The sequence below is a fragment of the Pyrgilauda ruficollis genome, unplaced genomic scaffold (genome assembly GCF_017590135.1).
Source record: "Pyrgilauda ruficollis isolate IOZ18807 unplaced genomic scaffold, ASM1759013v1 scaffold13, whole genome shotgun sequence".
In the NCBI taxonomy this organism is placed as follows: Eukaryota; Metazoa; Chordata; class Aves; order Passeriformes; family Passeridae; genus Pyrgilauda; species Pyrgilauda ruficollis.
In genome coordinates this window covers 3,985,105-4,000,191 of record NW_024511432.1, presented here as the reverse complement: position 1 = coordinate 4,000,191, position 15,087 = coordinate 3,985,105, and the positions used below count along the sequence as shown (strand labels likewise).

Below are 15,087 nucleotides of genomic sequence, written 5' to 3'. Positions count from 1 at the left end.
GGAGCCATCGGCTGTCACCGCTCATGTGTCGCCGGAGTTCTGAACGTGCTGCCATGGGAAACTACAAAATTACCATTTCCAAAAGTGGACAGAGCTTATGGTGTTAAGCAAACACCATGTTGAAACAAACAAGCAAACAAAGAAACAAGCAAAAAAACCCAAATCCAACCTGTACCACCCACAAAAATATCCAGAACAACCCCCCCCACCACCACCATTACAGCTATTGGCTCTTACTCTGTTCACCTATTGCTGCACACAGGGCATCTACATCTAGAGGAAAACAAGGAACAGATGTTAGTTGATTGAAAAGCTTGAGCCTTCCATTGTTTTATTGACTTGTCACCACAGAGAAATTTGCTTTAATTTACTTTAAAAGTAAATGACTTGATCTTCATAAAACTGGTGGTAAGTCACAGTTCTTAATGAGGACGTTAAACAAGGATTCTGTTTAACAACCAGAGGCACCAATTCCAAATGCAATGCCTATTTGAACAGACACATCCATCTTCTCTTTTGAAACACCCTGGTTTATTTTCAAGATGTTCAACATACCCAGGGAAAAAAAGAAGCCTTTGAGCTCTTGAAAGCCTATGCAAAAGCTTAAGGCTTTTTTTTCCCCTTTGCGATACTTGATTGTACCAGATTGTACCAAGTAACTTCTTTTTTTTTTTTTTCTCTTCATCTTTATTCCTGAATGAAGTAATTCATATCTAAATAGAGACCTTTTGAACTCTACTGGCTTCAAGATAATCTACAATGTAACTGAGGAAAAACGTGAAAGAAGGAAAAAATGCCAGGAGTTCAGGGGCTTAAAAACAGGCAAAGACCTTCAACTTTTTTTAATATAAACTACCAGCCCCACATGCAAACCTTGATGTTTTTGAGACATTCGATTCCTGTCCTCAGACCAAACTCAGTATTGCCACTCCAAATCAAACATCACTGATGGCTGTCAGTGGGAACGGTGTCTCCTAGGTAATGGAAAGTGAAAGGTCTCCCAGACACCTCACAAGCTGCACAGACGATCCCTTCCCACCACAGTCATGAATACACCCATGGAAGCAGGCAGCCTGCGAGGTAGGAGGTCTTCAGAGATGGGAAATTAAGACACCTCCTTCACAAAGAGATCATACAGAATTTTCAGAGGCTAGAGAACAGACTGTTGCCTTTATCATCTTCATATGTCCTCACTACAACCAAATAATTTACTGTGTAGCTCCTAATCCAAATATGTTGTTCCAAGAGTTTGGCTGCATTGGGCACCAGCTGAAGGCTATATGAAGGTTCATGATCTTTTCCTGGTCTTTCTTTATACTACAAAATTCACACAACAATGCAAGAAATTTTAGCTGCACCTTTTTGGAAGCAATTTGCAGTTTACAACTTACAGCTCAGGTGACAGCTGAGTTTTCTACCAACTAAATAGGCCACATTCTCTGCCTTGGTGCCAAGTTTTGTGCAGAAGACCTGGAGGAAGACAAAGCAGTGGTGGACCAAGATGTACAAAGATACCTGAGTGATTTCTGCTTCTGCAAAAGCAGCTGGTGCTGCTCTGAGGGAGAGACTGTGAGACATGGTGGTGGGCAGGACCTGGGGAGAGTGAAAGAGTAGAAAACCCGGGGCATGGAAGCTCCCCTGCCACTAACACACCCTGATATTGCCCTGTACTGGTTCCTCATGGCTGATGGGAAAAGAAGGATCTAAATGGACATCCCTGCACTTGGAAACTTGATTACTTTCCACATCATACCCTCCAAAGGTTGGGTGTTCTCACGAGAGTGATGCTCACCACAGCTAGAACAGTCATGAACCATTGCAGCACAGAGGTGCAGAGCTCTTTTTCAGGGGAGAGAGGGAAGGATAAAGAAAGAAACAACTGATCTCCATGTTTGAAGTGACAGAGTGGAGTGGAGTGGAGTGTGGGCAGTGGGAAGTGCCTGAGTGGCCAAGAGATCTGTCCCAACCCCAGCACTTGCCCAGTCTCTGGTTCAGCACAGCCACAGCACCACTAGTAGAGCACCACTTTCCCTGTGGTTCAAAGACAATGGATCTCATTATCACAAGCCCTTCTTCCTGCAGCTCCCTGGAAGTCTCTCATCCAGGCATAGACAAGCCCTCAGCAAACTCCAGTAACCTGAGAAAAGCTGAGCCCGAGGTGTTAACGGCTGTGACTGTAATGCAGTTAATTTAATTGGGTTGTCCATCCTTGATATTTGCAAAGTCCCTTTTAAATGTTAAAACCTTTTTTAAACAACTGAGTTATTATTTTCTCCTGAACTTCATTTCCATTTTAATGCTGATGTTCACTTTCTTTTGCAAATTGAGTGAAGGTAAAACTCTTCCTATAATATACTGTCCTTTTGAAAAACTTATTTCCTTTTGGTGCAGTTTCAAACAGATAGAGCTGTAATGGCCAAAATAAATTTTATCCCAGAAATACAGAAAGCTAAAAGTTAAGCTTAACTTATAAACCTTTTTTAAGAGAGACAAAATCATGCCAGCCTTATCACCATGACAGTCACAGTTGTTTAGATTTATTAGGCAATGGTAATCAGGCTATACAATAAATTCGCTATAGTAATGCATTAATCACTTTGCAAAGAAAAATGAACCACTGAAAGGAAGACAATACATTTCCCTCTCTCTTTCCTATGGTAAGAACTGGTCCCTAACTCCATTATTTAAGGAAGGAAGCATATATTTTTTCTTCTGCTGCTACATCTATGACTTGAGCCAATGGCTCAGCAAAGTCATTCTCATTTTGCTTTCTACATATATTTCTCAACAAGATCTTCCTTTAGAGCTCGAAAATACTTGGTGTAAAATATTTACTTGATTTGATTGTTGCTTTCCCTGATTCTGCATACACTCTTATTGTATACAGAAAGTTCATACTTTTAGATGTGGCAACTTTTTAAGTTGATGAGGTGATCACTGGGGGCATATGGCTGTGCAAAGCAGTTTTATAAGAAAGGAGATGTCCACAATGCAAAACAGAGGTAGAACCTCAAAGAAAAAAGAGATATTTGTATCATAAATGGAAATTCTTATCTTCCCCTCATAAAAGTACATTATGAGTATGAATACACCACCTATCACCACTAAAAATCTGTCAAATTTTACCTCCAGAAGTGGCACCTAGTCTGTCTTGGTGAAGTGGCAGGGTGTGTACATCTGTTATTGCTTTTCAAGACAGGGTTTGGTTAAGTCTTCAGTTAGGAAGCCAAAATCATACGAAACTTAAATCCACCTCCAGGAGATGCTGCCTGGTATTCTGCCATGCAGATTAATCCCACTGCAGTGCAATTTGTGCCAGCACATCTGAGAAGAAAAGTCCCTGGGGAGTATTTACTCACAAGTAAATACTTTTGGATTGCTCCAGCATATCTCCCTACCAACCTCCCAGGCAAGACACTGGAAGTCAATGAGAGAAACAGAATTAGCAGGTTCTGTTTTCCCTCCTTTTCTTTTTTTTTTTTTTTTTTTTTTTTTTTTTTTCCCCCAAGGAGCAAAGAGAATCTTCACTGAAAAAAACCACAAAATGTATTTTTCAACTTTTAAAAAAGCGACTTAGAGCCAAGAGCAAAGTCCACCCAGATGGCCAAGAAATTCTCTTCGGTTCACATTCCTCTAAGGCATTCTGGGGCAAACTTCCTTCTGTCACAATGGAAAATCTGGATCTACCCAAACTGAAGCTGAGCAGCAACACCAGCGAGGGAAAGGTGGTGTGCAGGTGGCTGTAGCTGCTCAGCTGCTTTTGAAATTCATGAAACCTGTGGGACAGATTATGCATGCAGCACCTTGTACACCCCAAGGTGTAACCTACAACCACAGAGGCAGAATCCTATCTCCCATTCTTACTTTCATATATAAAATTATAAAATGTTAAAACATGTTTCCTAAAGCCTGGCATTACACTCTGGCTGCACATTGCACTACAATATTCCTGTTACCAGGGTGAATTCATGGGGAGGCTGTAGTTAACACTCCCAGGTAAAGAAATGCTCTGTACCCTCCATCCTGCAAAAGACAGAATATCAGAGTGAGAATTAAATTATTCCTCTTTCAGATGCTGTAAAACCTCCAGGCAGCATCCTCACAGTCCTTTTCAACACAGGTAAATTGAATTCCAGCAAGTTTACTGTATGCAGACTCTTCAGACAAGATATTAAATAACAATGTCATGACCATAACCTAAAAGAAAGACTAGAAAACGTGGAGCTGTTTAGTCTAGAGAAAAGGACACTGCTGCAAGCCATAACAACAGCCTTCAAATATGCAAAGGGTCAGAGCAAAGAGGAATGGGCTGTCCTTGGTGTGGGGACGTGAGGGACCTGAGCTGTGGGTTAGACAAGGAGAGATGTTTTTGAGATGGGATGGTGCTGAAGATCTGCCAGAGAGGCTCCATGGAGGTGTCACACTCTCCATGGGGGCTTAAACAACAGGTTATGCAAATATCCATCAGGGATAATGTAAGCCTGCCTGACCCTGCCTCATGGCAAAGGGATGGATTACATCACCTCCTGAGATTCCTCCAAACCCTGTTTCACTTATGATTTTATATGGCCGAGCCCTCAAGGGTAATATGCCCCACTGCCCAAGCTTTTCCTTTATCTGCTCAGGGCTGGTGTATCAGTTCTTCCCACCAGCCAATTACTTGATTTGGGATGTGTTCATGTAAGTGAAAAGGCTGATGTCTGCAGGGCAGCCAGGCAGCAGCATGTGCTTACACCACTCAAATCCATCACCTAATTCTTATGGAAATAAGCAAATGAATGGGAGGGTGGTTGGTGTAGGAATGCAAGAATTTGGGCCAAAGTTCGAGTATTGCTTTTAGATAAATTGTGCTAAAAAATATGCAAATAATTCTAATATTTTGTGTGAACTTGCCTGCCATCTTCAAAAATATTTGTCCTGCTGTTTGAGGGAAAGTCTGAACAGGGCCTGCTGCTTGGCTGCCCTGCATCTCCTCTCTTGGAAGGGATGGGGTGGACATGGGACGGGCAGCAACTCCAGCCTGCATCCAGGTCCTTTCCCTGCTCACTCCCTGAGCTGCAGGTGTGTAAGGAATCGATGCTGGCTGCATCCCTGCGACTTTGGGAAGAGGTGGGTCAGCTCCACAGGACACACAGCGAGAGATCCTGCTGGAAGCAAAGTGATCTGTTCCCCCGACAGTAGCACCCACGGGCATCACAGGAGGAGTTGGCCCCGGGCAGATCTGAACACCAGCGCTGCTGAAGAAAAGCCTTGCAAAAAGCAGCTCCCGAATCCATGCAAGGCTGCAAAGTCCCCAGAATGAGGCATGTGGGACAGTGAGTGGGGATGTGCTGCCAAGGAGCACCGAGTCTCCAGATGTGTGACAGACACCCTCTGACAAGCAGAGTTTGCTATGGTGGAGGGAGAATTTTGGGTGGAGGAAGGGGAGAATTTTGGGTTTGACTCTTGCTTTCTTCAATTAAATTAAATTTTAAAATGGATAAATCTCAAAAAAAAAAAAAAAAAGAAAGTAAAAACATGAACCAATTGCTCTTCCACTTTAGCCTTCCCAGTTTATTTTCTTGCAAACTTTGTCATACATGCCATGACTACCCATAATCTAAAGCTTTTTTGTGCATTCTCTCTCCAAACTGGAATTTTTATGTGGCAAATTAAATTAACTTTCTTGATTGCAAACTGGGAAAACTAAAAATATATAATAAATTGCAAGAAATGCTTAAATGGATAATATATCAATAAATAATCCTTGCACTTAATCTGAAAACCATTAGGTAGTTGGAGTGATGACTGATTTAACGCTACCCATTTAGTGTACCTGTGATAATGTGTTATTTAAACTCAAGACTTTATATTAAATACAATTCAGACTAAAATATTCATTTGGAAATAATTGTATAACTTGAGGGATTTTTTCCTACACTTTTTTAAAATAAAGATTTAATTAAAAACACAAGATGAAATAAATATTTCAGGGCAACCAGCATCAAAATGGGAAAATACCATGTGTTTGGAGTTTTAGTGCCCTCTGAGTGCTGGAATTTATTTGCAGCAAGCAGAAAATAGACAGCAAGCATAAAAATTCAGCAGATTCCCGCTAGTAAAATTATTTATCAAGCTAACAAGGGAGGAACCCTTCTAGTAGCAACAAGCCAGCAAGGAAAAGACGTGCCTTTATATTTTACCTTTGGGTTAGCACACTAGTAAAAATGCCAACTGACAAGCACTTCACATAAACATTTCTTTCTAAATGAGCTGCCTTGTTAGAAAAAATTCTAAGCAAAGGAGCAGTACAGTCAACAGACAGAAAAAACCCCAGGATGAATACTACATTGCTGCATATTACAGGAAAATATAAATAAAGACATAAAAAAATGTTGATGCATAAATGACTTTAATGAATTAACACTTTATTTTGCATTTAAATTAACTGCTTGGGCTATAAATCTATCTTAGCTTCAATCCTTCAAAGAAAGAATAGATGGCAGTTATCTATTATTTACATCTTTCTTACCTGTGGAACTAAACATATGCACACACACTCAAAAAAAAACCAAAAAAACAAGAGTGTGAAATATGTGTGTGTGTGTATTCATTCACGGGCTGTTGTTAGAGCTGTGCTACTCAAGCCCCACTGCAATATTTATCGTATACTTATTTTACGACTGAAGCCCTGAAGTAGGTTTTACAGTTCAGTTTAACGACACCAAACTTTGATTATAAATTATAAGTGGCTTTATTGCAGCCTGAAGAGGCAAAAAATTTGGAGACACTTGATTGCCTGATCCCAATTAAATTTTAAAGAAATAGTAAAGCGACACACATTGGCTGAATAGCTAAGCTCCAAGGAGCACTGCAAATTACTCCTGCTGGCTGTGCAGCGGGGCTAGACCCTCCCAGGACTTCTTTGCTAGAATGAACATTTGACAATTGTCAGCAAGCTTTAAAATAAAACCAAACTAAACAAAAGAAAAGAAAACAAAACAAAAAAAAAAAGCGCCAAGGATGGTTCTCAAGCATTATTATTTTCATTGCGGAAAAAAATAGCTCATGGGAGAGTAGGGGGCAAGATCAGACTCAGCATTTCAGCTGGTTCTGTAACTCAGGAAGTAAAACCTGCCACAATTGTTGACAAAGAGAGAAAAAAAGAAAAGTTTTACACTAAATGGAGCAGTCAGAGGGAAAGAGGGAAACACAGGTTGGAGCAGCATTTCTGACTGATCTCAGATGGTTTACTGGACACAGTTGTAAGACAGTCCCTGTGTTACTCACTCAGGACTCCAAAGGCAAACAAGAAAGATGGGGAAAGGTAGAAGGAAAAAAACCCCAAACTACTGGGGGAAAAAAAATGTCTGTTTAGAGCTTTTGCTCCCCTCAAAGCCTGACATTCGTCTCGCCTCTGCAGCAGCTCACAATGCAGGGAGGGAATGCAGCGTCTCCCACTCCCTGCTCCAGCGCCCCAGGCTGCTGCTCCAGCCAACCCCGGGCATTGCAGGGGCTGAGAGAGAAAGTCTCCAGCTCCCAAATTCCACCCCTGGGCCCGATCCTGCATTCTTTGCACACCCAAGTCCTGCAAAAACAATGGGATTTTTGGATGTGCGGGAAATGCTGAAGTGAGCTGGCATTTGTTAGCTGCTGATGGATTACATTAATATGAATATTTGTCTGTAGGGGACAAACACTTTTGAGAAGTGAGCGCAACATTATGAGCAAAACATCAGCAATAATAACAAAAAAGGATAGAGAGAAGCATCATTGATGTAAACCATGAAATAAATAATATATGTCAACTTTTATGTTTCTTGCCTTTGATCTGGGTACAGCTGACATTAAGTCCAGGAACTGATACCTTTTTAGCTGAGAAGACACAAGATGTCAAGTTATATTTTTTAGTGCAAGGCCAACACATGAAAACAAAGCTAAAGGAGTCAAAGAAGTGAGCATAACAAAAACCACAGAGATTATCTCTTGTCATGGGAAAGAAAATGATGGGAGTTTCCATGGAAGCCGAGTGGTTAATATAATGCTGTCTTCACTTTGCCATTCTCTCCCTATTAGAATATAATTTGGGTCCAAGTAATAGGGAAAGAGTTTGTTCCTGTGCACAGCAAGGGAGTGCCATGGGTAGAGCTTCTGCAGAATGAGGACTACAAATGTACTTACGAGCTTATTCCTCATTCCCTGCCTGCCTCTTGTTTTAACTCTCTTGTAAAGACGTTTGAAAGTGGAAGCTGTTTGGAAGCGCACATAAAAGCATCCATTAAAAGGCATTACATTACAACTCCATTGGATCCTGCCCAAGTGATCCAGAGGCAAGCTGGAGCATCACCACAGATCCCAGTTACTCCTGCCTTGGCTATGGTGGCACCAAGTAAATCTGGTCTTTGTTTTACTTTCTTGCTTGCTTTTTACTAGCACCAGCCCTCTGGTACAGGACTAAGCCCAGAGTCTCTCCATCAGCTCCTGAGCATTTACACCAGGCAATAAGAAGCAGAATCTGGCCCTAGGTGTCTACACTGGAGCTGAAATTGGGTTAGCAGGTTGTTCCTATCCACACTTACAGCTGTTGCTGGCTAAAACCACAACAGAAGATTGCAGAAACGCAGAAGTGCCACCTCTGATTTTCTCCTCTTTAAAACGTGCACCTCTCCCCAGGGAAATTGCCCTTCCTCTGGGACACTCAGGGTGTGCTGCCATGCACCCCTCTCCTTTACAGCCTGGGCCCGTTAAGATTTCCAGGCCTTCACACCCCCTTTCCTAATTTAGCCTGGGCCTGGATCTTGGTGCCTGCTCCGGGCTGTGCTGCCGCAGAAGGGCTGGGGAGCGCGGCTGTGCCGTCAATAACCCGGCACAAAGGCCCTGCACAACACCGAGCCCAGATTTAATTACCTATCACCGCTAACAAAAGCTCTCTTTATTTTGATTAACTTTGAGGGAACAAGGTTCCCCACCATCAGAGTATGTTTAAGTAATTATGCCGTACAGACTAATGTGCCTGAAAACACAAAAAGAGGGGGAATAGGGAGAGGGGAGAGAAGAAAGGGAAGACATGAGCTCAGCCTTACTTCCCAATTTAAACTAGGAATGACCTCAGGGTCAATTTTTCAGAGTATCTCAGATCAATTCAATTCTCACCTCCGCTGCCTACCTGCTAGCAAATGAACTTACTGTGCCTTCCAATAGACAGAAATGACTAAAAGGAAATCGCATTTAGCTGCATCTGAATAACCATGGTTATTAGATGATGCGTGCAGAGGAAAAATTACCATTTCCCTTCTCCTTCTCCTCCTTGTGATTGTCATTCTCACCTCACTGGTGATTAAGATGTAGGATGCTCTCGCAGATTGTTAATTAGGTGTTAATATCTGCAAGGGGCCACAGCAAGCTCCTACACCTGAGGTCATTTCTCAGAAGTCAGGCTGTCTCCGGTGACAGTACCTGTAATTCCCATAGCTAGTTTGATTCCCACTCAACAGCTGGAGCTAGTGTTTCTTTCATGTCTGGTTTCATTTCCTATCTGAAATTATATGAGTGCTAATATCTTTATTATCTTTCCCATAGAAGTGTAATGCTGGAGCATGGCACAGCGTGTTGTTCATAGGCTTTCTTTCCTTTTTCTTTTTTTTTCTCGCAGCATTTTCAAAACATTTCAAGCAAAAATCTTTATAGTTAGCAAATTTACAGCTGAGGACTCCATTATGGTTCGGGAGGGGTAGAAGGTAGGAGGGAAACAATTATAATTTGGGGATGGAAGAAAAGAAAAGCTGCACAACTGCTGAATGATAATGGCTTGAACCTTGGGAAAAAAAGGTAATGGCAGGAAGGGGAGGAATTACAAGGACAGTGTGACCTCTGCATGCCTTGCAGGTGCACAGGAGCTATTCTGTACATAGAGGTATTAAAGATATAATGTCTTTAAGAGAGAAATGGGGCACATAAGTGATTTTGCCTACATTTTGTCACGTTCAAAATCGGGGTAAAGTTATGTGTGATTCAGAAAATGACCAGCTCCCAAAGCACCTGATCTTTGTAATCTTGGCCCAGTGCACTCAGGAGAATAAATTCCCATCCCAGTAGAAATGGTGCGTGGGAACTGGGCAACACCAGTGATTTCTCATCCCAGAGTATGAAGTAAGGTAAACGACAAGTACTTCAATAAACCAGTTTTCATTAAAGGGCTTCAAGGAACATTACAGCTATTTTTTAACTCCCACAAAAGCCTAGAAGGTAAGAATTAATTATCTAGGTTTATAACTGTGTAAACTGAGATATAAAGAGATCAACGGTAACAGACCTTTAGAAGAAACCTCAGATAACAAGTTTAAAGTGCTTCAGTATTTTGCTGAATCTAGAATCGAATAAGTGGGTCAAAGTCTCACAAGTGAGTCAGACTGTGACTCCCAGCTCCCGTTTTCTTCACTCTCTAAACATTGTGACTATATGTGGAGCCTGAGAAGTAATTTTATATGTGGGATGTTAAATCAGTACTTTTCCTGTCTCATCAATCTCCTGTATTTTGGTACAGTGCGAATCATTTGGTAAGTGGCACAAATTAGAAAACCCAGGAGAGATGTTAAAAGTATTACTTTTTTTTTTTCCTTTGGCACTTAAAATCCTTTATTAGAACTAAACAACAGCAAGAACTACATCATTAGAAAATATTTTAGAGCTTACTTTAAACACAGAGAAAAGTATTAAATTGACTTTCCTGGGAATTTTAGGGGAGTAAAAGCTGTTACATATAGCATATACTTTCTCTTCACTCATAAAGATTTGAGACATTTTCATACTTCAAATTCATAGGAATGAGCTAGAAAGGCATTTGAGGCATAGTAAAATCCTGCTTTTTATAAACACTCAAGTACTTATTTTTACCTATGCAAAATGATCTGTAAATTGTACTAAACATGTTTGGGGAGAGGAAAGGGAGGGGGCAAGGTTACTCTGAATTTTTTAATCAAGAATAACATATTGCATCCCATTTGATAAAAAAAGATTCTCATTTAGGCTTAATACAGCACATCTGCTTGAAAAATACATACAAGGCTCCCATTGACTGCTTTGGGAAGTTTGCCAATAATATTTCATGGAAGTTATCTTGATATCAGCCTCAGAAAATGAAGACATTTTACAGGGAGTGTTAATTCAACAACGTAAAGTTAAAAATAACTTGCTCATGCACAAAGAAATTTGATTGTTTTTACAGTTCTTAGCTTTAATTTTCAATTTTATCAGATGTACAGTCTAGGAAGAAAAACAAGATCTAATTTGCAGTGAAGCTGGGTATCATAGGCCATGGCCATGAAAAGAGAAATGATGTCATGAACAGACAGACTCAACTGCACATCAAAAATACACGTGAATAGTATGAGAATGCAAAAGGTCTTGCACAAAACACAAATCTCTTTTAAAAACACATGTGCAAATGCAGGAATAGCAGTGAAAAGTAAGTAAATGTGTATTTTCAGCATGCCATGATTTCCCCTGTGTGAAAAGTCTTAGAGGCAAACTGGAAAAGGAACAGAAAATACATTTCTGTTCTTTACTGCTCCTTATTTTCCCCTTAGTTTAGATCTCATCCATATGGGGAAATTAAGAAATAAACTATACTGCAGTGCTAGTCATTGCCTGGGTGGACACTCCTGCTCTAGAATAAGAGTGGATTTTCCTGGCTAATTTATTTTATTTTGAAAGCAGGTTAGCTGTACTAGGGAAGGGGGAAATCTACCCTTACTCCCAAATAAGAACATCCATCCTGATAATTCATAGCTCAGCTACCTCCGTATAAGTTCAGATTTTGCTTTTTATCATACAACCTCCCCTACAGATATTCCATTGTGGTGGAAGTGCAGGCCCCAGGAATTAAAGGGTGATTTTACCAAAGGCTTCAGTGGGGACAGAAGCCCACACAGGATCTCTTCTCTCACCTGGGATGTAGGTAGGATGCAATTTAGATCCCAGGGTCCATCATTGCCTCATCCTGCCCTTGGAGCCCTGAAAAAGTCCTTCCGACCCTCTTTGAAAACTGAAACATTGTTACACACAGCAAAAAAAAAAGCCAACAGATTTTTTTCTTGCCCTTTTTAAGAAAAAACGTGGCTACATTTTTTATGTCAGAAGAAAATTCTACTTTCCAACATCATCATGCTGATCAGGAAATACAGGGATATTTTATTCTTATTGGTTCCATGACACTGGAGGATGGAAAAGCTTTTCTGCACCAAATAAAATACACTGAAGCACAGTGAAACACCTGGGGCTATGTATGTATTGTAAGGGATGTTACAGATAGCTGGTGCTGCTGGGAGCTGGAATAAGGCAAAACACAGCCCTTGGAAAATAACAGCTGCTTTGTAAAACACCACAATGGACCCTTAGTGGTATTTAATGGATAGCAACTAATTTTGCTGCTGGTATAAGAGTGCATATCATAAACACAAAATTCATCCTGAAGTGCTTACCCTGAAAGCTGTCAGAAGTGGGAGGACATCAGTGACACCAGTACTGGCCTCCACCACCCCTGCTGCTGCCTGACCTGCCAGGGACATCATGGTGAGAACCTCTTAACCAGCAACCACCAAATATTCCTGTCACAGTCATTAAATAAATGGCCCTTAAAATCCTTAAAGTTTGCCAGAAATAACATAATTCCTTCAAAGGAGCCAAGTTAGTAAGTCAGACCATGGAGACTACTGTCCACTACTATAAATGTACAGTCTTAAATTCCCCCAACCAAGCCACCTCCATGAATATCAAGTGAGCTCTCCTCTAGACAGCGTGGAGGATCGGAGTTTTCATATCTAAGCATATTATTCCTAATATCACAGAGACACTTCCCTGAATTGTCCTTCTCCTGCCCAAATTCCCCATCTGACCAGATGTCTTTCTCTCTCTTGCTTTCACCTGTCAATCATGTTCACAGCTGAAATTTGATTTCTCTCCCAACAGTAACCTTAGATGAAATATTACCATAGGGGTCAGAACTGCCTGAACCTTGCTGTAAAAGTTTGTTAACTCTTCCAAGACCCAAGAGCTATTTGCTTAAAACTAACAGATTTTGCTCCTGGTTGTTTTGTTGGTGTTTTTTTGTCTATAATATGTGACAATATAACCACGAAATACTGAGGGAAGATACGAGGAATTGTCCCAGAGAACAGCAGGCTAAGCAAGTGTTGAGATCACAAGTGTCGATAAGGGAAAAATATTTCCTTTTTTATTATATGGATAAAAAGAATAAATATCACTATTTTATATAAATCTAATAGTCACATACATGAATTACAGGAAGCATGGAAGATTTTTCTGTGAGATTATTGAAATTAGAAAGGTTTCCATAGGAGCAAGTTGATGACACAAGTGCTGCACCTTTGCAATTAAAATACACACTTCATGTTTTTACTTCAGCTGATAGCAAGTTGGCTCTATTCTTGCCAAAAAAAGCATATTGCACTCTAAGTTTTCACAAAAAAAAAAAAACCCAAGTGGTCTTGCTTCCCTCTCGCTTACACTGGTGAAAAACAGAAAAAAAAAATGCACTGCGGGCAAAACCCTATCCAGGGTGCTCCTCAGGGAAGTAAAAGGAGCACCAGGCTTAAAATGAAGGTCCTGGAGTGCTCCTTGAGAAATCTATTCCTACAGCCCATACACCACCAAAAACTCCTCTCAGTTCCATTTAATGTATAGGCTACAGCACCAATTACATCCTCACCATCCTCACTTAAATTTTAAATAATAAATCTGTTACTTAAATTTATTTTCAAAATTAACAAATCTATAATTTTAATTTATTATTTACATTTCTTTTAAAAGATAAAAAATAAATCTATTCTTTAAAAAAGCTTAATTCCATGAGCTAATAAAATTCAGCTGTTTCTAACAGCACTTAACCATTGATCAAAGCGTGGCAGGCTGTATGGCAGGCTGTGTTCTTAACTAAAATAGGAGGTTTCATAAAAAAATTCACACAGGAATCTGTCATTGCAACCTTGGTGCTCATTTAACCCACTTAGTATTTTTATAGTCAAGGTCAATAAAAGTCAGATTCCACAGAAAAAAAAAAATAAAGTGCCTGTTTGAGTCTAGCAGGGGAAGGGATTGAAAGTTTTAATTCCCACATTTTCATTAACAGCATATTTTTTAGTCAATGTTGACAGATTGAATGAACACGAATTTCCAGAGGAAAGCAGTGCTGTGAATTAAACTCTATTGTAATTTGTAAGTACTGAAGTCATCTAACACAGACTCATGATTTTCATCAAGATCTGAGGGAGATCTTCAGAAGACCCATCCTTAATCCCCATAGCTGATGTCTGAACGCTAGCATTTGAAGAAAAAGAAACAAAACATTTGCAAAGGATTATATATGAGGTGTGGGACACGAGAGAGCTGCCTGGCTGACAAAAGTACAAAGCCCCATCATCGCAAGTGGTTCTTGTAGGCACCTGAAATCAGCCTCACCCAAAAGCCCAGGAAACTGCACCACAGACTGTCACCGGCTCCCCAGGGCTGAGCAAAAAGCACCATCTTAGCAGCAGAAAACAAAGCAGTGAAATTACCACCCCTGCTGAAATATGGCAAATTGCTAATGAAAAGGAAAACATACCTTTTATTTTTGACCTCAGGTAACAGGGATTTTCACATCACCGTTGTAGATGATTCTCTCGGGTACCTAATTTAGTAAATATATTAAAATAAACTATTATTAAAAGGAATATTTAACATCATAAAGCCTGTCTGCTGTGCCACTATGGTACAGAATAGGACCTTTTATATGCAAATCCTAAATTAAATTTAGAAAGCCTCTTGTACTGTTTATTAACTCTGGCTGAGTGAAGAAGAAATGAACACAGTTTGAAGTGAAACATTTCTAGCTCACATATCTAGTATTTACTTCACATTAATAACAGGAGATTCTTACTGACAAATTACCTTAACAACACGTATTTTTTGCCTCACCAGTGAATATCAATTTCTAATATCTGAAAGAGTGTAGCTTTCTGTATTTCTTTCTTAATGATTGTTATTAGCTGCACTAATGTAATTGGCAAAATAATAATCAATTTTTGTACACACTCCATTATTTTCAAGACA

At 40.2% G+C, this 15,087-nt stretch overlaps 1 long non-coding RNA gene across 1 annotated transcript in view; it reads right to left on the bottom strand.

The window, feature by feature from the left end:
- LOC121348795 overlaps positions 1–14,665 on the bottom strand; it is a 49,941-nt gene extending 35,276 nt beyond the window's left edge. Inside the window, exon 1 of the long non-coding RNA XR_005954419.1 lies at positions 14,600–14,665. This is a non-coding gene — a long non-coding RNA (uncharacterized LOC121348795). The remainder of the gene's footprint in view (positions 1–14,599) is intronic.
- Positions 14,666–15,087: the final 422 nt, after the last annotated feature.